The sequence below is a fragment of the Lissotriton helveticus genome, chromosome 6, assembly GCF_964261635.1.
Source record: "Lissotriton helveticus chromosome 6, aLisHel1.1, whole genome shotgun sequence".
Lineage (NCBI taxonomy): Eukaryota > Metazoa > Chordata > Amphibia > Caudata > Salamandridae > Lissotriton > Lissotriton helveticus.
The window spans coordinates 157,962,484-157,990,445 of NC_136067.1; the positions used below are offsets into that span (position 1 = coordinate 157,962,484).

Here is a 27,962-nt window from a genome sequence, read left to right on the forward strand (position 1 = left end):
ACCTTTGAGGAATGGAGGGGAAACAGAAGTTCAATGCTGTCATCCTGTCATTTTTGCTGAAGAGAAGGGCCCAAGCCCTTAGAGGCTTCATTTTTGTTAATGGAGGATTGCGTTAGGAAGTAGACTCCTTAATCATACGATCCATTTTTGTGACGCTGACGAAATAATATCCAGACAGTTTAATTCATCTTCTATTGCTCCCATTTTATCCGCTCCCTCTGTCACTCTGCCTTCTCTCACCCACCCCCTGTTGAGTTCATTCCCATTTTAAATCGATCAGTTCTTCAAATTAACCATTTGATCCTTTCAGCCACCAGATCATCAAACCCCTGTACTTCTCTTATGTGCCATCCTGCCTGGTGTTTCACTTTAACTCTGGCACCTCTCTTTCTTGCTTCCAACCTGCAGTGGTGCTGCTCTCACTGAAAGACCCACTTCATCCCTAGCTAACTATGAACCTGCCTCATTACTTCCAGTGTTCTTAAGAACATTACTTTTTAATGGAATGCCCCCTTCCTTAGTACACACTGTTGTACATCTTCAATCTAGATTCAGGGTTAGACAGTCCATGCAAAGCACTCTTACTCCTGTATCCAACTTCACAACCTCTGATCATTACAATCATAATTCTTTCATTCTTCTTCCACCTTTCTTCTCCTCCGAGCTACTGAGAGTTGACGTCTCAAGGCTCCGTCCTTGGTCCTCTTCACACTCTACACATCATCCCAGTGCAATATAATCACTTCTTTTTTGCCTTTACTGTCATCTTTGTGCAGAGGATACCTAAATCTCTCTTGTTTTTTACTTTCACGCCTCATCTCTTGACGCAAATCTCAAACTGCCATAACCAACCGCCAGTGGTTGGTGGCAGCTCGTGTACGCCGATTCAGCCTATCGTTTTGCAGCCCCTGACATTGACATTATCACTACAAAATCCTTTGGTAGAAACTTGGCATCAACTTCAACGCTGCAATGAATGTAGGATTGTTCACGAATAACAGCGACATCTTCTAGATATCAGTTATTGAATATATGGAAATGTTGCTCTTTCATACAAACAGGACACTGATTTCTTCACTTGTCATCAATGAATTTGACTACTGTAAGCCTTTACTGGTAGATCTCTTTTTATGTTTGTTTACTCCATTGGACTAAGCTTTTAATGTCATTACATGGCTCTCTACAGTCTTACCAGACTCACTCCAAGCTCTTAACTCTCTCTCACAGATAGTCGACTGTCCACATAAAAGATTACTACATGCTATAGGTCTTTTTAAAAAAAAAAAAAAAGATTTTAAGCCGATAAACTACTCCTCCCTGAACTACCTCTGGGAAATCCTAAATTGTTACAGGCCTACTTCAACCTATATGTGCTCCATCCACATTCGCACCCTTTCAGTTGGGACCACTTTTTTTTCGAACAGGCTTCGAAGGAGCTTCTCATGCAGCAAGAATTTTCTGAAACAATATCCCCACATTCTGGCTGGCTTTGAAAGTCTTCTAATGTATGTGAATTATGTATGCATGTACTCTCCTGTTATTGTTCAGCCTCAGTTAGCCATCCAGTGTAATCAACTTCTCTTTGTACTCCACTCAGAACTGCTAATGCACGCTTGTCAAAATGCTTAGTTGTTCCTTGGTAAATCAATATAATAAATGACTGATGGGATGGTTCAAAGGCAGCGTGAAAGAGGTGTCTAATCTTTAGGTGAGAACAATGAATCCCACATCTAGTGTTTGGGAGGGACACATTGTAGCCTCACAAATTCCCTGCACTGGGAAGGTGTACCCTCATACAAAGTGGGGTTCACTGTTAAGACGGACACTGATCTTCCTACAGTGATATTGTTTTTGAAGTCAAAACGATGGTTAGGTTATGGTGTGATCTTCGAGGAGCTCTGCAGTATAGGGAGCTTGTTAGTCATGTGCGTTCTTTTAAAACCATCTGGTGAACTTTGCTAAATATCACCATCTTTACAGTGATCTACATTCTGTTAGAACATTGGAATGTTGGGAGCTCAATTGAAAATAATGGAATGCTCCTGGCTTCTAATGGCCAGTAGAAGCCCGGAGCTCCAACATTCCAACGTTGTCGTTCACAGCTGTTGCTGTGAACAAGAACCTTATGGAGCTCAAGGACATTTGGTTACAAAGGTTGGAACAGTTCAAAGTAAGTCCACTAGGCAAAGACTCCAGATCTCAATCCACTCAGGCTCCGTGAGGTCTTCCTTTTATTTGTTCTGCCCTCGAGTAGTGGATTGTTCTAATAGCCTTATAGCCCTCTGTAGTTGGGCTATACTGTCATTAAAGTCCCGCTTCTTTGTTAAAGGCTTGAGCCTTTAAGGGCCGAACTAGCCTGCTACGGTGGGCTGTAAGGCTATATTAATGCAAGTTTACTGATGCTTAAATTCTGCACACTGCAGTGATGAAAATGCAAAGGGTGTACTACTATTGGTTTTAATTCCAATCATGTGATAATCAAAATGGTTTCAATAGCTAAGTGTTCAATACGCTCTGACCTCACTAAATTGACCTAACAAGGCATATGCGCTCACTTTGGCAAGCAAGCCCAATGCGTAAACACCCCCCTTTTTTTAAGAGTTTTAGCATAAAAGGTGACACATTAAGCTAAATTATCGTTTTCACAGATTCCCTGAGAAAATGCCACCGCTGAAGGAGCCGTCTAGAAATCTGGTCCTTGTTGATCTAAATTGTAGAAAGATACAGATTCACATGTGTAAGATAAAGTTCCATTTGGATGCTCAACCTTCAGGAGTCCTGACAAATTGTCAATGCATCTGGCCAAAGCACAGTGGATTATTACTATTTACATGATTCCATAAAAAAGAGACTGCCCAGTTGATAACTGGAATATTGGCTAGGGTGTAATTCCATGGTTGACTTTAAGTAATAAACAGAATATTGTACACCAAACGTTTGAAATAGTTTAAGATTTCTGTTTGTATTTTGGAAATTTACAATGTCTCTGTCCATTTATTAGGGCTCGCCTGCAACAGAGCATACATACTCTGTTACTTGTGAAACATTTTGTGAGCTTAGAATCCGGCCCATTGCTTATGATTGGTTGGCTTCATCATCACTCATTTGCTTACAGCGTGTGTGAACTTCACCTCCTCTTTTTGTGCTTGAACCTCCCCTGGAACACGTCCCAGGAGTTTTGTCCTTCTGCTGCTTGCATCTTGGAAGCTACTTTTGTTTATTTTTGTTGAAGCACGCCATGAGAGTGCATTTGTTTGTAAGCGGTCTCCCTCATGTGGTTCATCTCCCTTGTTCTTACACTCCGGTCTGTATCGCTCTCCTTTACCTGTGTACTTTTGTCCCCCAACCCAACCCGCCTTGTCGCTCTCACCTGTGTGCCTCTGGCCCCAACCCATATACTTCCGGGGTCCCCAAGTCAACAAGTTGCTCTTGTTCACCTGTGTTTGCTTTGTGTCCCCCACTGTCCTACATATTGCTCCCCTCCCCACCATGCTGCAGCCTTCCCTGACCAGCTACTGGGCACCATTAACATGTTGCTTTCGCCTGCCCGTGTGCCTCTGTGCCACCACCTCCCATGTTGATCTGGTTCGTCAGCATGTACTTCTGTGCCACCCTGCCCCTGCAAATGGCAATTTGCATTGGTTCGTAACAAAAAGTAGCACACCACAGCTTAATTCATTGCCTTGTGTTCTTTTCTGTAAGGGAGGCATTCTTTAGGTGGTGCGTGGGCGTTTGCATGTATCATCCATGGATTTTGACGCAAATCCATATCTACAAAGACTTGCAGACATGGATTTATGTCAAAATCCTGCACCAGCTGCGGCTGGGGTAACATGGAGAAATATCTTTAATACCCCTAGTGGGTTGCATTCTGCAGCACACATTCATAGAGGGAATGGTGTTACAGCATAGTTTTTTGTGCAAGGAGCCACTCCATCCTGCACAAAAACTATGCAGACCACAACGCAGACACCCCTGTTTGTGCAGCCTGTGTTGGCACTTGGCTGCACAAACTGCACCAGTGCATGGAGAGGCCAGAATTGCACCGTTAAGTTCTGCTCTCTCTGGTTCACTTAACGCAGCGACTTTGCTTGCTGCCCTGCATTGTGTGAACTCTTAGTTAACCTAGGCCTGAGTCATTCATATAAAGAGTAGAATCAATCCAGTGTAGTAGTAACACTTTTTTTAAAACTTATTTCTTTATTGCCTTTGTTTGTTTTGCATCATAAGTATGTGTATCATTTACAACATTGAAGTTTAGTAGTAACACTACATAAGTTTTTCTGTTGGTATCTTTTTATGATACTTTTCTAGGCAGTAAATGTCTAACTAGCATTAGAACAGTTGCCAGAACAAACACATTTCTTTATCACATGTTCAATAAAAGATCAAACCAAACCAACGTGATTTGGTTACAAAGGTTGTAGCTGTTCAAAGTATGTCCACCAGGCAGAGACTCCAAATCATTTTATCACTGTTCAACCTCCAGCATTTAGATAAAATTCCCATGCTTGACAAATCTTGTTAAGTTTGTGATAACACTATTGATCTGTCCACCCTTTTTTCCAGAGTCTGGGACAGAGTGAAGCCAGTCTTGTGCTGAGAAGGGGCGGCAGCGGGCTGTGTTTGTAGATCTCTGCTAGCCAGGGTAAGTCTTGTGGTGAGCATGGCTTGTGTGTAGTCTGATTTACATTGTATAATCATCTTGCGCGACCTCTTCTTGCTTAAGAACATCATCGGTTCATTGTGGATTTTGAGTACTTCATTCACAATACTTCGTTCTTTGGAAATTCAGGTGTAAGATGTGAGTAAGCCATACCTACTCACAGAATAAGCTTTGTGTCTTGAACTTGCAATGTTAAAATGTACTTCTATTAAGTACATGCACAAGTTTTTGGGGACTGTCATTATGATAATGAAACCCATATATGGAACTGTGAAACATTTTCCGGTTCGCTTGTAAATCTGGATTTTGATAACATTGTATTTTGTGCAAAAAAAACATCTAAACATGTAGTAAACATAACTTGGTAGTTGTAGTCAGGACCACATTTCCAAAGGAAATAGATTTTTTTTGGTTTGCTTGTGGCTTTGACAATCTTCAAAAAACTTTCCAAATAAATGTCTCCACTTCAGCTCTCTCCTGGAAAGTTTTGGGGTGATCTGTCAAGCTGGGGTTGCAAAAAAGGGGGAAGTCCCACAAAGTGTTTGCCCCATGCAATTTTCCATAGGAAAATTAAAGATAGATACCGCAAAAACTACTGAACAGAATTTCACCAAATTTGGTAGGAAGATCTTGGTCCAGAAAGCATGCTTTGTGTTATTTGGTGTTAATCCATTCTGTAGTTTTTGAGAAATGTTGGTTGATAAAAATTGGATATTTCACTAGTGGTGGCTGCAGCAAATCTAAGGGGGGAGGGGGGTATTAGGGGAATAATAAAAAAAAAACATACCTGTTGCTGGCGCTGCCGGTTGCCTTGCTACTCCTTTCCTCCTGTCAGTCACTGGGGCTAAAAGCACAGGCTCCCCACCCAATCCAGACGCAGCTCTCATGCTTTACCAAGGATGAGGGAAGCTCCAGGATTGGCCATAGTGGGCAGGTCTGATGCCGGCTCAGGCACAGGGAGCCTGTGCCACTTCTCCACCTGGCTGTGCAACACAGCTGGGTTGGAGAAATGCAAGTGTGCATGTCAGTTTGGCGGTCCTAAGATGGCTGGCCAAACCGGCATGCACACTTACAGTGCCCATCACTTATCGCTGCCATGGTCGGGCCCTGCCCCACCCTCAATTCCAAGGCTCAGTCAGTGGAAAATAAAATTATAATATCGTTTTGTCGTCATTTTATTTTTTGCTGACTGACTTAGCAGTGAGACGGTGCTCCTCCACCATTATGTAGGAGCCGCCCCTGCCGCAGATAATCCGTGGAGCCAACAGATTTTGAGATAAGATCTGATTGACTGCCCCACATCAACAAAGATGTGGTGGCAGCCGTTTTAGGACTCAGGGACTCAGTTGCCTGTCCTGATAAAAAGTAAAAAATTAAAAAAAAGTAGAGGCAAGGTAGGGATACCATGCCCCCTTAGGATCAAAAATGTAATTTGTTTTGTGGTCTGGGCCTCCTCCACAGATCCGTGAACTTGATCTAAAAGAAAATGGCAGGCTATGGCTCTCTCTAACATAAACCCATTAGGGTGGCCCAGGACCCGGGGGATTTACATACTTTATTTTATTTTGTTTGAGGGAAGGGGGGAAGAGGAGTAAGACCCTCCCTCGCCGCCTTCCCCCCCACCCCGCCCCCCCTCCCCCCCAGGGCCCAGGGGACCCTATTGCTAGGCATGTTTTGAAATTTAACTAATGGGCATGCGTCCCACATGGCCCCCGACTTGTATAAAATGTTTTTAAATGTGTGGGTGCCCCGGGTGGGTACCGAGGCACCCATGGCACAAGCTGAATTTCGCCCTCGTCATGCACTGCTAATTACCTCATATTTAATATCACTCATGAAATCCTTTATGACCTCATTGATAATATCACTACTACATATGAATTGACATAGTTGATGACAACACTGTGCATGGTTGGGGGCGCATTATAGTTACTTTAGGGCACAAGGTGTAGTTACTTGAGATAACTGAATATGGTGAATTTCAGTCGTTTTGTTTGTTTAAAACTGTATGCTTTAACTGACATTGTCACCTAACTAGAATGTCCCTTTAACCTTTGTTTTTCCAAACACCTTAACCTTTGTTTTTGTGTGTGTGTGTGTGTGTGTGTGTGTGTGTGTGTGTGTATATATATATATATATATATATATATATATATATATCTCATTAAACCTCCTGGGGGTCCAATAGTCTCCTTACATTAAAGCTTTTTAGAAAATACTGCGATTTCCATCAACACCTTTTTATTCCCTTTTGTGAAGACTCCCATAGTATTGTAAAGGACAGTGGGGATTTCCTGGCTAAAAATCTATTATTTGGTATGGGTGGGATTCTACTTGATGATTACATTAGACGTGGTCTCTCTTTATAGGAGTATTGACCAAACTTTGGAATGTATGCATGTGAAAAAAAATTGAAAACAAGACCTGACTGTTATTTAGAACATAACAGGATGTTGATTCGCATGATTCAAACCAGCCTGAAGGAGAACATATTTGTGCAGGATAGTATCTTTCATTGTCAGAAAGTTGATACTGGGATGGGCACCTGCTTCGCTCCCAGCTTTGCCAATTTAGTGATGGGCTGTTGGGAGAAGTAGGTGGCCTGGGCGGATGATCACCAGGAGTTTGTGCAAATGTTTTATTATGGACCCGTTACATTGACGACTTATTCCATTTGTGGAATGGCACACAAGAAAAAGCATGTGAGTATGTGACTAGGCTGAATAATAACCCATACAATTTGAGATGTACGCTAAACATAAGTGCGGTTGAAATGACATTCCTGAATATAACATTGAAGGTACAGGAAAATAGAATTCATACCTCAGGACATCAGAAAAGTACTAGTAATAGCACTTTAAACTTTAAAATCAACACCTAAAGAATTTGAAAGCGAGTGTACCCTACTGGGAAACTTTGAAACTGAGAAAAATCTATAGTCTGGAGAAAGGCTTCATTAGTCAGATGTTACAAATAAAAGGAATATTCAAAACCAGGGATTACATATCAAAGGTATTAAATACAGCAGCAAAAAAAGCTGAAGCTCTGATGAGAGACCAGCTCTTGTATCCCAATTGTAAACTGGAGAAAAAAGATCAAAAGATATGGCTTATCACATGTTATAATTCCATGTCACACAAAGTAAGAAATGTGATTTGCAACCATTGGGCATACTGTGGAGAGTAAGGCAGTAATGGGTCAAGAACTACCTGCAACTCCCCTAATAACATACAGGCAAGGGCGGACTTTTAGTGTTGAATTGACACTCAGCTATTACACCAGATCCTGCAAACCAGATAAGTGGCTCAAAGGCTAAAGGTTTTTTTTAATATGGCCGTTGTAAGGCTTGTAAAACTATCCCAACATGGTGTAATATAATACCTCAGATGGCTACCAAACAAAAATAGAACATTTTTACAACTGTGGTTCGGATCACTGTGTGTGTGTGTTAGTCTGCTCATGTTCTCTAATGTGTGTGGGAAGCACTATTTTTCCCTTGCGTAAGCTGATATTGGAACACCAAAGGGAAATGAGAAGTGCTGATTTTACATACCCAGTAGTTAAACATTTTTATGAAACACATAACAGCGATCTGGGGAAGCTTGTATTTTTTGCTAGTGATATGGTATCCATCAATGTGAGAGGTGGCGATAGAGTGATGCAACTGAGACTTTTAGAGTTGAGGTATATTTTGGATCTGCACACAAAGTTTCCAGCAGGACTGAATAGAGATGAGGAGATGGAAGTATATGTTGGGTGAAAACTTTGACCAAACATTCCCTTTTAGCACTGCAGTAACATTTGGGCGAGGAGTGATTTACCTGTGTGATTGATATATTTGTTATATTTACAAATGTTAGAGAAGGAATGAACTGAAAAACTAATGGATGCCTTTGCACTAGATTTATATGTATTTCTAGTATAACTGTGATATTTGCTCAATATTTGCTGTTGTGGATAGACCAGGTGCATACGCACATGGTACATGTGCATATGGGATTGACCAATGCTGCTGCTATAATTGCGTTACTTGCACATTGTTGATGCTGCTGCGTGAAAAGATATATTTGCATTTTATATATCCATGCTGCTATAGTGATTGCGAAATTTGTACAAGATTCGATTTTTGAATCTCACCTTGATTTCCACATGATTTATTCTATGATGCGTGTTAGTGATATTGTTGTTACAATTGCGACATTAGCACATTACCTTCTGATGCTGGGTGAAATGTTATATTTTCATTTAATATAGCCATGCCATTGCGGTAATTGTGATATTTGCACATAACTGAAATTCTGAATTCACGCCTTCCTAGTTTTGATTCTTTGAGTATTATGAAGTCCGAGTAACACTGAATTAAAACTCTCTAAAATTAAGAAGGGCATTTGGTGCTATATGATTGAGGGGCTGAACATGGAAACGGGCACTGCCCCGGTATTAAATTGTTATGCCTCTGCCACTCCGTGAAGTGGGTTAAAATGTCACCAGCAATTAACCACATCTCGAAGCATGAGTTGCACATTAGGTGCATGCGAGAGAGAATTTTTAAAAATGGCTGATTTATCTATACTACTATAATAAAAAGAGAACTGGGAACCTTTGAGGCGGGTAAACTCAGGAACCACAGCGCCAATCAAAATACCCAATACAGCGTTGGAAAGGACAGGGTAAGCAGATGGACATAGGCTATATAGCAGCAAAATATATACGTTAGAAGGGCAAAGTACGTTCTTTGCCAAAGTAGTCCCTTGGAAGTAGCACCATCTCGGAGGTGGGAGTGTGCGTTAACGACGTTCAATGCAGTAGGCGTGCTGACATCACGGGCCGGCCATTTTGGTAAAGTAAACAGGTCTGGACGGCCAGGAGCGCGGAACCGACACCCTGCGGATTCCGACATGCCCAACAAACGGCCAGGAGCTTGGAACCGACACCCTGCCAAGTCACACATGCCCAACAAACGCAAGACACACAACCTTAGGCGGCGCGGAGTGCCTGTGTCCGGGGTGCGCGATACTGGTAAGTAAAGTTGGCGGCGCGTGTCCTCGGCCCCGCTCGCTCCCCCGGCTCTCAGCCGCGCTACCTCCTCCGCCCCTTCTGTACGCTCATTCAGCGAGCCTCTTCCCTCCTCCAGCCAATAGAGAGGCAGGGCCCGGGGGCAGGGGCTACAACTCGCCCGGGACTCTCTGGCAACAGGATTGATGTTCCGGTTGGTAGAACCGGCCGGATCCGAACGCAGAGGTACATGGCCCGGCCTGTGGTGGAGCCGCGCACCGAGGGCTTCGGTGGCCGGGCTGTACCCGGAGCGCAGGGAAAGGGACCGCAGGTGGAGGCGGTGCTGTGCGTATCCCGTCTCTGCCTCCACGCCGCGGGCATCGGGGGCAGGCTGAGGCTAGTAACTGTGGCTTCGAGCGGGCTCGGGCTCGCGGGTGGGGCGCGGACAGGCATGGATCTCATGGGCGCCCACCAGTGACACTCCGAGCCCATCAGCTTCGGTATCGACCAGATCCTGAACTCCCCGGACCAGGGCAGCTGCATGATCTCGGGCTCCCGCCTGCCGGACTCTGACTACGGCCTGGGCTGCATAGTGAGCAGCGCCTACAACACCATGACAGGGAGCTACAGCGGTGGGGGTGGTGGGGGCGCCGGGCCCGGCTATAACAGCGCCTGCAGCATGGCCTCGCTGCCCGGCTCCTACAACATGGGTCTCAGCTCGGCCGGGGTCAGACACACGCACTGTGCAAATGTGCGCTCTGACGTAGAATCAGTGTGAAAGTTTGCAAAACTTTGTGCGCGTGTGCCTGCAAAATACAAGTGCTGCATGTCCGTCTCCCTGCCTGTCTGCCTGTTGCCCCTCCGAAGAAGAGTTTTAGTGATCAGTTCATTTCAGTTAAGTTCAGTTCATTGTTGGTATTGTTTGTATTTATTCTGGTATGGTTTGTATTTATTCTGGTATCAATCGAGACATGGATTTTTTAGATTAAACAAAAAATGTTGTATACCGTGAGATATTACAATAATTTGTACTTTCACATTAAAAACATTAGACACATACATTTTCAACCCCGGACAACGTCGGGACGGGCTGCTAGTATATATTATTTTTGAAAAATTAAGGGAATTTGACGTATTGGAGTATTTACCGATTCTCTTTTTGGTTTTAGTCAGTGTTTTTTGTAAAACCGTCTCCTTTTGATTTGTAAGAATGTTTTTAAATAGTATGTAGTATGGTTACCTTTAAGAATCTGTCTTCCAGCATTAAGAGGGAGACATGACCTATGAAAGTATGTTCTCCATGTCTATGGGGATCGCTATATATGTTTCTCCAGAGGTGGTGGGGCTTGTACACGTTGAGAAAGGCTTACGGAAGCTGAAACGCGTCAGAGTTTTAAATCTGCTGCAAATAAACGGAAACTTTATAAACACACGCTATCTGGAGTGCCCGCTATCCTCAGTTTGCCGAGTGTGAGAGGAAAAATATATAGATATATATGTCACTGCAAAAATTACAGTTAAAATGACGAAGTGGTTCATACTCAAACTTACAAACCCACTGAAATTCACCAATTATGGTTGGCAACACACACCATATCTCATTCTGCCACCATCTTGTTCTCTTAATTGCTCTCTTGCTTGTTGTTGCACCTTTGTCAAATTGTTGTTCTGAGCATGTGGACAGCATGAGTTGCTAATCATAACTGGTGAGTTTCAGTGGTTTTGTACATTTGAGTCAGAAACGTAACTCTTTTTTCAACTTTTTTTTTAGGACCTACTTAAATTCAAGCCCCTGCATAGTCTTTGCACATGCATAAGTCGTGTTGGCTACAGGCACTAAACTTATTCCACCCTAGACAGCCTTCAGCTGTGTGCAGCAGGGGCTGGTTACAGGGAATGGCCAGGTCCCTCGCTAAACTCACCCCGATTGACCAACCCCTGCCGTACCTAGCCTTCAGCCCCTCTGAGGTGGTGGGCAGCTAACACCTGCTGCTTAATTTACTCCCCCTGCTGTACAGGGCCTTTGACCGTGCACAGTAGGGTGGGGCCTTTGTTCTGACCTTTTCCCCAACCCACACTGGCAGCAAACCTCTGATGTTTTCATTCCAGTTTGTCTTTTAATGACCCACTAATTGTGGGTAACGGTGGGAATATTTCCTTAGATGTTCGGGCGGTCACCAAAACCAACGGCCGATAGCCCTTCTGGCAAAGCTCAGGCCAGATGGCGTTCAACTCTTACAAATGTTTTCAATGCAGCCAGTAATTCAGTTCTTCCCAAAAACTGACCAGGGTCATTTATTATCCCGATAATTAAAAAGGGTGATGGGGCAGGAGGGGTCGGAGATACTACCTCCCCATTTCATTGAGTTGCTCAATTGTAAAAATTGTTAGCCGTGTTATTATGGAGAGACTGGTTACTTGGGTGAAAGTAAAGAACGTTTTGGGGGGAGAGACAGTATGGTTTTAGAGAATGACTTCACCGTCTTAATTTACAGCTATTGAATAGCAAATTCACTGTGGCTACAGGTGGCTTCCTGGATTTATCATTTATGGACCTAAGCTAGACCTTTGTGTCAGAAGGTCCAAGCTGTGATCCATAATGGCAACAGTAGGCATTGACATCATATACTTACTGCTGCATCTCCACCTGAATGTATTTGCCAGCGTTTGGCATGGGGCAAATGGAGAATGTTCAGGCAGGCTATGTCCTTGTCCCACTCCCGCTGCTTTTTACTTTACACCAATGGGCTAGAGAGGAATTTGAAAAATATGAATCCGAATCCCCCAAAAATCTGCAATAAAGACATTCCAGTCCTACTTTGTGATGATGACACCGTACTTTATGAAACACCGCAGATGTCCTCCAGAGAGCTTTGGGGGCTATGTCTGTTTCATGAAGGTTCTAGATCTAAATCTAAAAAACTACTTTTCAAAGTCCGACTTTATGATGTTGGGCCCTAGGAGATCAAGACCCAGACATTTCATTGTCCATAACCATAAAAAAAGCAATGCCAAGTTTTTCCAGCTATCTTGGTCTTGGTTTTAATAGTTCAGGCACCTGGTCTGAATTGTTGAAAACCAGGACAACTCAGTTGAAACTGGGCAACGAATCAATAAAGTTCCTTATTGACATTTACAATAGTAAGTTCATTTCCAAAGCTAGTTATGGCGCTGGCACCTGGGCCTATGAAGATGTCATCAGCCTGCAGATTGCTGAAAGTAATTTTTGCAAGAACCTACTGGGTCTTGCTGAGGACATTTCATTATTGTTTCACAGTGAATTAGGTATGAATTTTTGGAAGGACATCTCCGTGCTGCCCCTTTACTTGTCTGGATCTTGGTCTGGGGTTTCGTTGCAACTGAATTAAACAGGGAAATTATGAAGTACTCTTTGAATTTTGATGGAGCTCTTGAATCCACTATTTTATATTTGTAAGAAAGGTTTGCCATTATAGGGAGAGAGGAAATGTTCACACATCTCAGGAACCTTCAGTCCAAAGTTCGGTCCTGGGTGCAAAATGAATTAGATCTGTTTCACTCTGAATAGAGAAGATGATAAACTCACTACACCCTCTTAGGTCCCACTTGTTACTGAAGAGACCTTAGCTGACTCCAAGTGATTGTCAGTTTTGGTGGAAATCCGTCCATGGGCTCAAAAGTTATAGGCAAATCAAAAAATATGTAGTCAACTCCGGTGACTATGAAAACACTCCAACAGAATTTATTTTTCTATGATTGCCAAGTTAGATGTGGCTCTCTGCCTTAACTGGCCTCATCTTTTGTTTCACAACTGCTCTATTATAGGTCTGATGTGGGATGAGAGGATGCCAAAGCATGTACTCGCTATGGAAGTTTGCCTTTTTCATTTAGTTTGTTGTTCAGCTTCTGAGATGTTCAAAGTATAAACTCTAAATTAATTTCTTCTCTCAATAGTAAAGGGAGAATATAAAATTGAAAATGTTTAAGTGCAACAAAGCAGAATGGGTAGTGATACCTGGCTGCATAGAAACTGAATGTCAACATAACAAGATTCCTTAGGAGCAAGATAATGAACTTTAGGAAGTCAGGATCTTATAGAAAGCCACCCTGCTACTGAGGGCCATAACATTAATTAAAGGCCCTGAACCTGAATGATAGGCTCGATCTGCAGACATAAGGTCTATTCCAGTCATTATTGGCCCGAGACACTCAGTTTTCTTCAATGGATCTCCCAACATTCCAGTATTCTAATATTAAGTAGGTGTTTTGCCTCCTGAAACCATGGCATATCTATTTTTCTCAACGTGTATGTCTGAGAACTTTTCCCAGCCCATCTCACTGAACACAGTTAGCGTTTCCGTTTTTTGTTGTCACCTATTTTGAGCAGGTATTGTTAGTGTTGTAAGACAGTGTTTTACTTTGAGATTTCATTCTCCCTCAAGAGCACAAGTCAGCCAACTCTGTATTTATCATGTTTGCTTTTCAGTAGTATGTGGAGTGGCTGGATTTCCCTGGTTGTGGGACTTTCCAGGTGAAAGGAGGCTGCAGGATCCTTTTCTAATGCACATTTTAACTGACATAATTAACTAGGCTGCAGTTGTGGTACTCCCCAGTCCTGTACGCGATATTCACACGTGAGGGACCAATGTCACTAACTAACCGGCATAACTATCAAGCTCTTGCGGATGAAGACCGGCGTTTAAGAGGGTAATCTCATTAAGGTGAATGGAGAGAATATGCATTTTTGGAGTGATCAATAGTCATATAAAACTCTAGCGTTCTATCCCTCACCATTCTTCACTACAATACACTATTAAATGCATTAACATACAACAAGATAAGTTCACCAGTCTAGTCGTACGTCAGCATGCACCAGCATAAAACTCCGTAACGGGATGCACCACTGGGCAGGACAAATATGGACAGCCAGGGAACCCCGTAGGAACATTCATAATGTAAGATGGTTATGTTGTAATGAGCCGCAAAGCCAGATGTACTTGAATAGGTCTTCAGCAGGTCTCAGTGGAGTGGGCTGTGTCCTTAGACGTCTGTTAGCCTGATAAAGAGTTTCTGGGCATGGTTCGCCACCATATACTGGGGGGAGTACCCTATTGGTCAAATCCTCGGTCCACCTGCTCTTTTATAAGTTTGATGGACGGTCCAATTGTTTCCTGTCTAGGCCTGGTTTAGAGTATGCCAGTGTTTACTCTGTCAAGGTGGCGGGGACATTGCATCCTGATAGACAGAAGGACCGCAATATTTAGAGGTCACCGCCAGCCTTGCAGCGATCTCTGTACGTTCACAGGAGGCCTATGAAGCCGCTGAAAATTTGGTGAGCGGCCATCATGTTTCATGCAACCGCTCACTAAACGTTTTGTTTTGCAAAAGCAAACTGCCGAATCAGTACTTTGTTTTTGAAAAACTAATTACCAATGACACGTGACACCCTGGGAAATTTCTCCCATGTTGTGGGGGGGGGGGGTCGGTTGGGGGGTTACCGAAGAACTTACGTTTTTTTCTGTCCTAGACCACCGTGTTTTTTCTGGCTGTCCAGAACAGAAAAAAACAAGCATCAACTGTCTCCTTGAAATGGGGCAGGTAGTCCAATGTTATTATAGCAACAGCCCCGACTCCATCAGACCGTCCCTGTAGGTTTCTGACCACCGTGCCAGTGGGAAAGGTCTACCCGACTCCTAATAATGCCGGTGGACTGAGGCTTTGATGGGCAGGTTATTCTGCCACACCTGTGGCGGGTGATTGAAATGGCGTGAGTAAATCTGACATGAATAGTAGCGTGATGAGGCTGTAGTTGGGGCGGGTGGGGGAGGGGTTGTCACGTGGTGATAACGAGGACTCTTCCGCTCAGAAAATCGGGATAGGGTGATACTTCCACTCGCAGATTACACCTACAAATATGGAAATGAGCAAATGTATTTAGCCATAGAGTGACAAGTTGTTAGGTGCTTTCTCACGAGGCTAGGCAACGCAAATGTGATATGAACACCCACAGAAGTGTACATTGCACCATAAATTACATTACCACACTTACTGCACTTTTAAATGCACAGCTAAAGTAAGTGGTGTAAAACCTCTGAGTTTTGAGGTGCTGTGTAGGAATTAATTTTTGATATGCAAAAACATTTACTGTCCTAACAAAACAAGAGAATAAAGGAATCATGCAGTGCACTGTTTCCCTGACCCCACACGTGCGAATATTCCGTGGTTCAGCAGTAGTGTTAAGGACAGCAGACTTGTGCATAGAAATCTGTAGAAAAACCTCCATTTCCCCGGTAGATGCGTGCAAACCATTCCTGACCAGGAAACATCTGAAGGGCAGAAGTGCTGGGCATGAGTCCACATGGGGGCTCGGTGAAACGAGGCCACGAGAGCAGGAAGTAAAAGCCCTCTGTGCACCCTTTCCACAGCTTGCAACTGTTTTTACACTTTTTAAGGCCATGCTTTGTAACAACATGGAGATTAGTGGCCGTGTGTTTGCCTTTGTTCCGTCCCGGCTGGCACCGCTTCCAGGGTGCGATGTGCTCGAGGCTGAGAGAACCTTCACCTCTGCCTGAACTCAGCTTGCTGCATAAAGGACCTTTTACATCAGTGTAAACTGAGCTCCTCTGGCTGGAGTTAAAAAGCGGCGCTGCTAAACACGGTATCCTGTGAGCAGAGAAGGTGTGGGTAGAGATGCTGGCACCTGGTGCAGTGGCCTCTCCTACACTGGCACTGTCTGAGCCTGGCGGAGAGGCGATTCACAACACATTTTCCAAGGTGCTGTGGATTTTGGGCACTTGCCAGATTTGCCATAAATGCACAAAATGTGCACCCCTGACGCCTCAAGGGCACTTGTGTGTGCAGTGATCACCACTCACACGTACGTGTCCAAAATGTAGTGCACGCACTATGCTGCAGCTGCGTATTCCCTCCAGCTTGTGTGACCAGATGAAGCCAGGTGCAGCGGAATGCGTAAGACCATATGCTAATCTTTCATCCCCAATAGTGCTCCGCAGTATTGCTAAACCTGTTCCCTGTCCCAAGACATTTCAGAGGACGAGCACTTTGTGGCCCACATGTGCATCCCTAGTCCACTATGGTGGTGGTCTTCGTGGAATGGAGTCTTGTTGACATCAGAAGCCCTACACCCTGTAGCGATGTGTGTGTTATGGACATTGGTGCATAACCATATATCTGATAGAGACTACTAACCGCAGATTCCTTCACGTAGAATTATCCCTAGGAGTGAGACTGGATCTGGAAACTTTTTGCCACAGCATCCCTGCGCACCGGGGGGGCATCACGCGACTCCTCCCAGGCGTCGTCCGCGTACGTGATGTCAGCGAGGCCACATAAGTCCCACCCCGGCGCGCGGACATCAGTTTTTTCCTTTTCCGCGTGCAACGCGAATCTGGTCTCTGGTACGGGCCTGTTTGGGGCCCCCCTTTTTTCTTCCCGATTGTCTAATTTTAGTGGAACAGTGTGCGAATGCCTTCAGGCCTCAAGACTCTCACGTCGTGTGGGCGTCTTATGTCGGCGATTGACCCTAACCTCATTTGTATGTGGTGTTTGGAGGAGGATCACGGCACCACAGACTGTGACGCGTGCTAACAGTTGAAGCCGAAGTCGCCGTGGGAGCGCCGCATGAAACTTCTCTCAGCGCGCCTCTCAAGGTCGGCTTCCTCTCCTCGGTCAGCCTCGGCTGACTGCTTCAGATATGGCCGTTGTCGTCGTCCTCGTCCTTCTCCGATGTCGCGAGACTGTCGCTCCCCGGTGGGTAAGTGTTGCAGTTTATCCCCGGGGGCTGGTTTTCGACCTGACGGGGGCGTCGGTTCTCCGTGGGTGATGCGGCCCGCGTGTCGACCTCCTATCCACTGTTTCCCGGTGACGGAGCGTCGAGAGTCCATATGGAGACTTACGCAGCGGCTTTGCAGGCCTCGCTGGCGTCTCCTCCTCCTTCCCCTCCTGGGGAGTCAGTGGATCCCTTGCCCAGGGCCCTCAGCAGCGCCACCTGCGGCTCCGGCCCTGGCGCCGACTGGTTCGGATCCAGGCTTAGAGGATGTGGTACTGTTGGGGTGCGGCACTTTGGGGGTCCTTCCTTCAGACAACGGTGCCTCTGCCTCCCCGCAAACTCCCGCAGGAGTCCCTGTGGTGTCGCGGGAGGTCGCCGGGCCTCGGGTTGCATCCCCGAGTCCCGCTCGGCCCTCTGGGCAGGCAAAGGCCTTGCCCATGGCTGAGCTGACACCGCCACAGCGCCAGCACCTGCTGGTCCGGGCAGCGCCACAGGGTTCGGTGGACCCTCCTCGTCCCACTCTGGGTCGAGACTGGATGGGGACCCCTCGTCCTGCTCTGGGCCTTTCTCGCCCCTCCACGAAGGCGGCTTCCAAGTCAGAGGACGAGTCGGAGGTTGAGTCGGCTCTGGCGGCGCCGCATGGCTCGCCGGGCCTCCTCCAAGGCATGCTAGGCCGAGGCTGGCAGAGGGTTACATGTCATTCCCCTGGTCCCTCTCGTTCCTCCACGCAGGCGGCTGCCTCGGCGGAGGTCGAGCCGGCACGGTTCAAGCGACGCCCCTTGGCCACTTTGGATCTGGCCCCGCTCCGGTCCCCGGCGCGGTGTGGCTTCGAGGAGCCCCCTCCGGCATCGCCATCGGCGCCGGATGGGGGTGATGTTCTGCCTCGGGCGGCGGACTCTATGGCTCCGCACAGGGGTCGGGCCGCGGATTAGTCTGCGGACGCAGCCTCTTCTCCGGAGGTTGGCTGCATTTTGGTGTCATCCTCCCCGAGACAGGCCGCCACGCGGTGTCCTTTTCACCGGCATCGTCGAAGGGCGGCTCCCCGCCATTTTCGAGGCCAAGGTGTTCGTCAGAGGGGCGGCAGGTCCCCCATTCTTCGGTTCCTCCCAAATTCTAGGTCTGGCCTTTGCCCTCCCCGCTTGGCTTCGGGACAGCCGCCTTAGTCAGCAGCAGTCGACCTCGGAGGAGCTGCTTTCTCCACTGCGGGGCCCTACGGAGGCAGGTGCGGCCTTCACTCACGCGGTGTCTACGGCTGTGGGCATTCTGCGCATGGGTGACCCGGTTGCTCACTTTCCGGCGGACCATCTTTTGGAGGTTCTCCACCAGGGCTCTGGTGGGAGGGAGATTTTGCTTCCCTTTGAGGGTTCGCTCCTTTCTTCCCTGACGGGGGCTTGGAGGCACCCTGCCTCAGGGGATCCGGTGCCTCACCACCTTTTGCACCGGCACCTCCCGGCGCCGCGTGACCCGTCGTGTCTTTCCCTCAACCTCCCTGCCTCCAGTCCAATTTTGCGGACTGTTTTTCCCTCCCTGCCGCCACTGTCGACTCCGCCGTCCCGGGAGGCCTGCTGGCTGGACTCTTGGGGGCGCAACATGTTCGCCTCGACCAGCGCTGCCCTTAACACCTTATGTTTGTTGGCTAGGGCCTCCTCTTGTTTGTGAGACTCTGCTGAGTTTTTTGGCATCCGCTGCTTCCCAAGAGATGGTTCAGGTGGATTTACGGCATTATGCTCTGGATGGCCGGGAGCTAGTGGCGTTTATTCTCCGCTCTGCTCTGGACACCTCGGAGGTGCTGGGCCGGGCCATGGCTTCCTCGGTCGCCCTCAGTCGCCATGCTTGGCTTCAGGACGGCGTGTTCCCTGAAAATATCCGGGAGCGGCTGATTGATCTTCCGTTTGATGGCAGCTTGTTATTCCATGCCCCGACTGACTCCGCCATCCGAAGGTTCCTGGCGGGGCTCCCTCCTCCTCCTCCTCCTCCTCCGCCCTCCTCCTCCGCCCTATCCTCCTCCTCCGCCCTATCCTCCTCCTCCGCCCTATCCTCCTCCACCTCCTTCCCCTCCTCAGTGACTGCTGAGTTGAGCTGGTTCTGGTATTTTCTGTGGGCCGGTTGCCCTTGCTGTGGAGCGCGTTTTATGGCCATCTGCGTCCTCCTTGCTGGGACTGTGGCGTTGTTGGCTGCCGGATGGCCCCTTGTGTGTGTGTGTTTTTGCAGGAGTTGTTGCGCGGACTTGGCTCTGAGTGGGGTAGTGGTAGCTGTTGTATAGCTTGCGCTCTGCTAGGGAGTTCTGGTCGCCTTCGGGTGCCGGTTCTCCATGGCGTTTATGTATGTTGCTTTGCTTCTTGAGGTTGTGTGCGCGGCCTCTCGTAGTGGTGTGTCCAGGCATTTCCTCACCTTCTTGCTCCTGTTCTGAGGGCTGGGTTGGTTCTGTGTACTCCCTTGTCAGGCGACGCCTGCCCGGTCTTCCTGGGGCCCCGGGCTATTCTTCTTGCTTCTGGCAGCTTATTGACTGCTGGTGCCATTCTACCTGGCCTGTTGCCTTCTATCTGGAGGGGGCTTGCCTTCCTTTCCCTCGTTTCCCCGGGCCCTCTCTGCTTCTTCTTCCTCCTCTTCCTGTCTTGGCATTGGATGGAAGCTCTGTCGCCTTTTCCTCTGCTGTGAGGGTACGGGCCTCTTCAGTCTTCTTTCTTTCTCCCAAATCCTCTTGGGGTCGGTGGTGTTCTGCTTGTGGGGGTTCCTCTGGCCTGGCAGGGATGAGGTTACCTACCTGGTCCGCAGATCTGGTCCCCTGTGAGACCCTCTGTTCTGCCCAGGCTGGTGGGGTCTTTTCGCAGACCCTCCTTCCCCTGGGGTATTGCTAGGGTATCTATTCTACTTGAAAGAATCTGCTGCTAGTAGTCTCTATCAGATGTACGAGTTACTTACCTTCGGTAACGGTGTATCTGGTAGAGATGATTCTAGCCGCAGATTCCTTCACAGCCCGGCCTTCCTCCCCGTTCTGCAAGGACCCTTGGGTTGGTCTTCGGTGCTCGCCTCCCGGTGGGGGGCTGTGCCACCTGTGAGTGCCTTCTTTTGCTCTTGACGGGTGGCTCCGTCTGGTTGCGATTCATTCCTCCTCTTGGTTCTTGGATGATGGAGTTACGGTGCACTTGTGCCCCGCTGCTCTGGCTACTCCAGGTTGGGGGGGTTTGCCTTCAATCTGTCCCTCCCTCTCCCCCCCCCTCCCCTCCCTTCCCTTCCTCTCCCTTCCCTTCCTCTTGCTGCTAGGGGTCCTGGCCCCTCTGCTAACCTCTGAATAGGGGTCCCCTGGCCATGCCTTGCTCTTGTTCCTTGGGGGGGTGGTTGCCCTCTATGCTGGGGTGGCTTGGAAGTTTGTTGTTCCTGTCTGTTTTGGGACTAGCTCCCCTTCCTTGTTTCTGGATGGGGGTGGTAGGCCTGCTACATGTGTCATGACTTTTTACGCATGTTCCTTGTTCCCGGGGCATGAGGGGGAGGCTGTCTACGTACTGGCAGGGTGGCTGCTCAGGGCTCTGCTCTGTTCTTCTTCTGCCCCTGCCTTTGGTCACTGCAGTGTTAAGCTGTTCCTTATGGTGTTGTTGTCTCCAATCTCTTTTTCTACTCTTTCGCACACTGTTCCCATGCTCTCACAGTTTTTTGTCTGGTGGCTCCGTGTTGTGGTGCGGAAAAGTTCGCCGAAGAAAACTGACGTAGGTGCGCCGTTGTGGGGCTTATGTGACCTCGCTGACGTCACGTACGCGGATGACGCCTGGGCGGAGTCGTGTGATGCCGCCCCTGGCGCGCCGTGATGCTGTGGCAAAATGTTTCTGGATCCAGTCTCACGCCTGGGGATAATTCTACGTGAAGAAATCTGTGGCTAGAATCGTCTCTACCATACACACCCTTACCGAAGGTAAATAACTCGTACATCAGCACGTGCCCTGCACTTCTACGTGAAGAGCAGGCTATGCAATACATGCCCTCAACCCCAAGGCGTCAGACAGCGCACAGACTCAGTTTAATAATCCTGAACCTCCCTTGTTTCTTCTCTATCGCAGATCTGCAGTGAGTATCTTGCATAATACATATTTGCAACCATGGGAACCACAAGGGCCCCCTCGATAACTTATACCATCCATCGCACAACCCTATGCCACCTCTAAACACAAACCACACAGGCACCCGTGACACAAGGCTCAGAGAGGGCACCACCGGTAACTCCACCATTCCAGCACCATGACCAACAGTGTTACACCAGCAGTCCTAGCCTGGTGGAGCAAGTACAGTCATGTCCTGTTGATTGTAGACTCCTGATGCAGTCATGACCTGCAGAACATCCCCACATAACAAGCAATGGCCACACAACTGCAAACCAGTGCTCTCAATCAGAGGGGAAGTCCTGAGAACAGCATTAGTCCGCAGGATGTTTTCTTTACTAGTGATTTGCCAACTACTGTTTTTACTTTCCCCGCCTGAATCCTTTGTGTTGTGATCTCCAGAGGGAACTGCTAAAGTCTGACTTAAAATATGTTTTTTGAACTTGTAAAGGGCATTTTGGCACAATTAGTATTCGTCTCTTGTTTGTGTACCCAAAGCCATTTTCCTACAGTTTCTGTGAGCAAGAACGTTCCCAGCAAGGAACAATTGCAGCGGGCAGAGGGAGGCTTCAGGGGAGAGAGAAAGAGCGGGAGCGAGGGAGGGGGAAGAGAAAGCGGTCAGAAAAGGAGGAGAGAGGACGGACGGATGGACGGATGGATGGATGGAGATTGTGTGTAGACATGACAGGAGTGGGGTTGGTTTGAGCTTTTGTGCCAGGGGCTGCTTTTGGTCCTCCAGTCTCTGGTGTGGTCGTTATGGACACTGTGCATAGTAAGGGGTATTCTGCCAGGGGACAGCCAGCTCTGAACCAGGAAGAAGACTGGGCGGAAAGTCATGACCATGTTGACTATCAGAGCCTTTCAGTCGGAGTCTTGGGAGCCTTGAGACATGTAGCTCCGAAGATGTCAGTAGGAGGAGAGAGGACCGACATTGATAGGAAAAGTTGATGGGTACGTAAAACATGTTTATAGCAGACACTGCGTCAAAGCACAGCTCGTCTGTATGTGCCCTCGGAATAAAAACCAGCTTTTTATTTTTTTGACGGAGTTTTAGATAGCGTGAACTTGACCCTAAGGTATCTGGTATCAGAGCGCTTTACATAGCACCAGTTGCGTTACATGAGGATACATTCATTTTTGGAAGGCACAGGGAGATTAAGTGATACCCAGAATCACAGGATGTTCAGCGTCCTTGCCAAGACTCGAACCCGGTTCCCCAGATTCGAGGTCGACCGCCCTAGCCGTTAGGCCAACTCCTTGCCCAAATTGCTTCCTTCCAATTGACACAAGATGATATGGAGCTGGTGTGCTAAGATTTTAGTCTGTAGGTGTAAGGACCATGTAGCATGGGGCATGTTTCTTCTTGTGTCGAGTTTTTAGGGTGCTGACACTTGAAGCAAGAGCCCCTGGACGGTAGAATGACATCCTATTGCCATTTGATCATTTGAGTTAGTTGGGGTCTAGCATTGAAGCTTGATCTTGAGTCACACTGGTGCACAGCGAGAAAGTAAAATGCTGCAGAGACAGGTGGGTCTGATGTGTGTGGAGATGGGAATAGGTGCTGGTTGGCATTACATTCAGGGACCAGGCTGTTTAGTTTCTGCCTTGAAGGAATAGGTCGCTTGTGATTGCATCAGGCTGCAACCAGACGATACAGAGAGAGATACTGTGATGGCGTGCCACATACAATAGCGAGGGGACTAAGGAGTCCGATAAAATTTGCAGAATGGAGAGTCAAGTCTGCAGCGGGGGGACATGCATCATGCATTTGGAGAGGTTACCCCAGGGCACAGATTGGGGGTACAAAAAGTCCTCTTGCAGGTGTGCAGGAGGGCAAGACAAGTACCAGCCATAAGCATGAAGTTTACCAAGTAGCGGGCTGTCTGGTGGAGTACATATTCTGCATAACCCCACCATTGGGGTGCGTTAACTGGAATAGAATATACTGTGCACTGTTGGACTGACCAGCATCAATATACAGAGGATTTGACAATTTAGCGACATGCCTGGTGGGTGGGAGGGTGGTTGTTTGGAGGGGGGACTTTTGTTGAGTATTAGTAGAGGAGCAGAACCCTGAGGAGATCTACGCCTAATAGTGCGCTTTACAAAGCACTACAGGACTAAGAACGGAGGGCTGCCTCAGAATTAGGATGAACCTTTATTTCCTTGCTCAAGAGCAGGACTATTGACTGTTTGCGGATGGACATCCTAAGATTACTAAGTGTAACTGCATTGTGATGTACAGTGGGACTCACACATACTTACAATGTGGTGTATGTGATGCTTTTATATTTTTTTTACAAATTAATAAAAATCTGTTTACAAAAAAAATGAAGTTTACTAAGTAGAAGTAGAAGTCTGGGGCAACTGAGGGCAGGTGAGATCTTGTATTCACTCCCAGGATAAACTCGAAGGGGCCTTAGCGTTCTGAGCCAAATGCTTCTTAAGTAGACACTGGAGGATTTAGATAAACTGCCGGGAAGTTACATTACGCTGAACTGGACTATGATACATACAGTTAGAAGCCAATAAATTGATGTAATGTCCTCCTGGGATTTTCATATCGCCGTGTTTTCAAAAGTAGAGCACACTGTACGCCAAGACACAATCAGCCTGGACCACTTCCTGTTTCTCCTACACGTATAACCTGATTTAGAGTTTGGCGGGTTGGTAACTCAAACGTAGCAGATAGCCCGTCCCCCTTGCTACAAGCGGAGTCTGGTGATTAGTGGACTAATGCGCCCACTGTAGGGGCTAGTGTTTGACCTCATGGTTACAGGTTCAAATCCTTGTGGGTTAAATCATCCTTTCATACTTCTGAGGTTGATAAAATGAGTACCTTTGAGTTGGGGAACAATAAACATCTGTTATTCAGCACCAAGATGCCCACGGGTCAACGTGTGCTTTACAAATACATGTTATTATATCCTACGCCACCTGTAATAAGGCAAATGGGATATCTATCACTTTGTGGTGGAGTAACCCGTCCACCAAACTCTTAATTGGGCCCTTAGTGCACTTTGATCCATAGACTTGCTGTGGCAGCATACAGAGCAGCCAAAATTAAAATGTTACTTATGTGGTTTTATTTTATATCCGTAAATGAACTGTATACCCAAATAGAGGTGTCTCTTCTTCCTGCTGAATTAAAAAGCACAGCAGTCCGTTTTAAAGATTGCATGAATGCAGTGGGGTTATGGATGGCCCAAAACTGCCTTAAGTTAAACTCCAATAAATCGGAGGTGGTATGTTTTAGGAATGATCCTAATTTCTGGACGCCAGAATGGTGGCCAGATTCCCTGGGTCCTCTTCCCGCACCCAATAGGAAGGTGAAAAATCTTGGGGTGTGGATAGATCAGAAGCTTAATTTTAAAGACCAGGTTAACTCAGTGGCTTCTGCCACGGCCTACACCCTTAGGTCCTGCAAGAAAATTCTCCCTCTACTACCGATCGAATGTCGCAAAACAGTGATCACAGCTCTCACTATGTCGAGGCTGGATTACTGTAATAGTTTATACTTCAATATTCAGGAAGGTTCACTGCAGAAGCTGCAGCGCATGCAGAATGCAGCGGCTAGACTGTTACTGGGCATTCCTAAATATGCCCCAAAAGCGGATGAGATTAGAAAACTACACTGGCTGCCACTCAGGAAGCGCACTATGTTCAAGGCGATGTGCCTGGTCCATAAGGCTCACTATGGAGAAGGGTCGGCATATTTAAAAGAACGCCTTTACTGGTACATGCCAACCAGATTACTACGTTCATCGGATGCCAACTTGGTTTACGTGCCATTTGTTAGAAAGGCCACCTGGGGTGGAAAAAGCTTTGTGGCAAATGCAGCCAAAGCATGGAATATGCTTCCCCATAGGCTTAGAGCTATGCCGAAACTTTTTACCTTTCGAAAGGCTCTAAAAACTTGGCTGTTCACGGAATAGTCAACTAAGCATCACTACTCTGCCGAGACCCTCTGGAAAGATTTCACATAGCGCCATGACACCCACGGGTAACAGTGCGCTCTACAAATGCTATAAATAAATAAATAAATATACATTCAGCAGCTAGGAAAGCCAAAATGAAACATTTGTTTTCTGTAATTCTGAAGTGTGACAGATACACAAATTATAATAGGCTCTAAGGAAATCACGACTTTTTACTTGGTGATGCACAAATGCTAAATATTCACAGAAAGCCGATTACCGCGCATTATCATTTGTTTGCTACAAAGTTTTATTAAATCTATATGTGTGGGAAAAGTTAATGGCCATTTAAATTGAAAATTTGCTGTCTTTAAATGACAGCGAGAGTGAGCTACCACACAATGCTTTATTTGCATTCAAGAATCACCCTTCCTCCTGTCCATTACATTTAGGTAGGTTGCAGAAGTTTGTCGTTCTAAAAAGTGGGGTATGGGTCTGTAAAAAGTTTAGGAATCACTGATCTTTAGTATAAATCCTAGACTTGATACTACTGGCTCACCATTGTTCCTTAATGCGTGGCTGGGTGTCGCGCACAAGAGACAATATTAGCGTGAGTGCCATGAACCTCATTCCCGGTAGATGAACCTTGCTAAATTTGGAGCTCTGATGTATTTTGTCCGTTACGTGAATTATAGGAAATCTGGGCCTTAGTTTCAACTGTATTTGATGTCATCTGTTGTCTAGTGTAACCTAAAGACAGCAGTTAAACTGTTTTAGGTCTTGCCTAGACAGCCTATGTGCAGTCTCTGCGAGACATTTTGTATCCATACAGTGGACTTACAGCCTGCCCATAGCTTACCGTTGGCTTGCTTCAACGTCTCGCTCATTTGCTTCATTCCTGTTTGTTTATGACATGCTTACGTCATGTCCTTTTCTTGTGTTTAGCCCTCCCCTGGAGCATAGACCGAGTACTTGTGTCCCTCCACTGCTGACGTTTTTGGATCTAATTTTTTGTGTTAAAGCACTCCATATGAGTGATTGTGTTTTAAGGCCGTCTCCCATATCAGATTCTTAAATACCACTGCTTGTGCTTCTTCAAATATTGTATTTTTTCCCTCCCACCCATCTCCGTCCATGTTGCCTCTTTTCCCTCTGACCTGCTCCTGCCCAGGTTGCTTCTTTATATCCTCCTCCCCACCCCCTGTTCATGTTGATTCTTTTGCCTCTCACCCCTCGGCTCATACATTCCTTCGAACTTCCCACCCGGTCCCTGTTTCAGTCCCCCGCGTACCCACCCGGTCCCTGTTTCAGTCCCCCGCGTACCCACCCGGTCCCTGTTTCAGTCCCCCGCGTACCCACCCGGTCCCTGTTTCAGTCCCCCGCGTACCCACCCGGTCCCTGTTTCAGTCCCCCGCGTACCCACCCGGTCCCTGTTTCAGTCCCCCGCGTACCCACCCGGTCCCTGTTTCAGTCTCCCGCGTACCCACCCGGTCCCTGTTTCTTCAAACGTCTGTTTCTTCGCCCTCTTCTGCTCACCTGTCCAATGTTGCTTCTTTTGATCCTCCCCCATCCATGCTGCTTCTTTTCCCTCCCACCCCTCTGCCCCAGTCCATTTCTTCACTCTCTCCCTTCCACCCCCAACCCGGTCCCTGTTTCAGTGCCTTGTACCTGCCCCATCAGTAATTCTTCTTCAAGACCGTTTCTTCTCCCTCCTTCCAACATACAAAAGGGGAAAAAAGCATTGACACTACCACCACATGTCTTCCTATTCACAACCGCCCCCACTTCACAAAGCAAATCGCTCGGTCACAGGTGACTATTATTGGCTTTGCCAATGCTTGTTTAAGAAGATCTGTTTCATGATTTTGGCAACACAATATAGAGCCCGGCGGACAAAACAGACTTCATCTACAGATTTTTTTTTTTAAAACAGTAAATAATCATATATGATTATATCAAGCACATCACAACACCACAAAATGTATCTGTAAAAATCCACTTGCTGGTGGTCAAAATAAGTAAATCTAAAGTCTCTCTGGGTTGCCCCTATCGTAAGGGGCCCGCAGCGTGGCTCAGCAATAGACTACAACCCAGGCCTCGGCACAGCCCGCAGCTGTAACACAAGAGGCTGAGATGTTCGGGTACAAAACATCTCTTATAGACTTCTTGTCACAATAGCCTATCATCCTCCTCCACCATTCTTTTGACCTTTCTGCCTCTCCACCAAGCCAGCTGCAGATGTGTCCTAGCGGCCAGAGCTGCCGACTATGGTAACTGGGGAACCAGGTTCACGTCCTGGCGTGGACTCAGCATCATGTGGTTCTGAGACAATCATTTAATCTCCATGAGACTAAAAAGGGAGAAAAACACCTCAATGCCCGTGGGCCGAGTTACCAGTACAAAGCCCCCCACCCCCCACATCTCTTTTCTTTGGGGCTGCTCAATCCTACTGAAAAAATATGAATGTTCAATTCTCTTCACACCTTTCAGAGAAAGCAAGGCAGCCCCAGACAGCTGTGCGTGTA

General features: G+C 47.0%; 1 protein-coding gene across 5 annotated transcripts in view; it reads left to right on the plus strand.

Moving 5' to 3' along the window:
• The window catches only part of LOC144762368 (epoxide hydrolase 1-like), a 294,492-nt gene that overhangs the window by 73,964 nt on the left and 192,566 nt on the right, over nt 1-27,962 (plus strand). The window contains exons 1-2 of one of the 5 annotated variants that reach the window (XM_078647531.1): nt 2,654-2,737; nt 4,570-4,648. The gene's annotated coding sequence lies outside the window, so the exon portion shown is untranslated. Of the gene's footprint in view, nt 1-2,653; nt 2,738-4,569; nt 4,758-27,962 lie in introns of those variants that run through there. The other 4 variants (XM_078647530.1, XM_078647533.1, XM_078647532.1 and 1 more) reach the window with 4 other exon arrangements.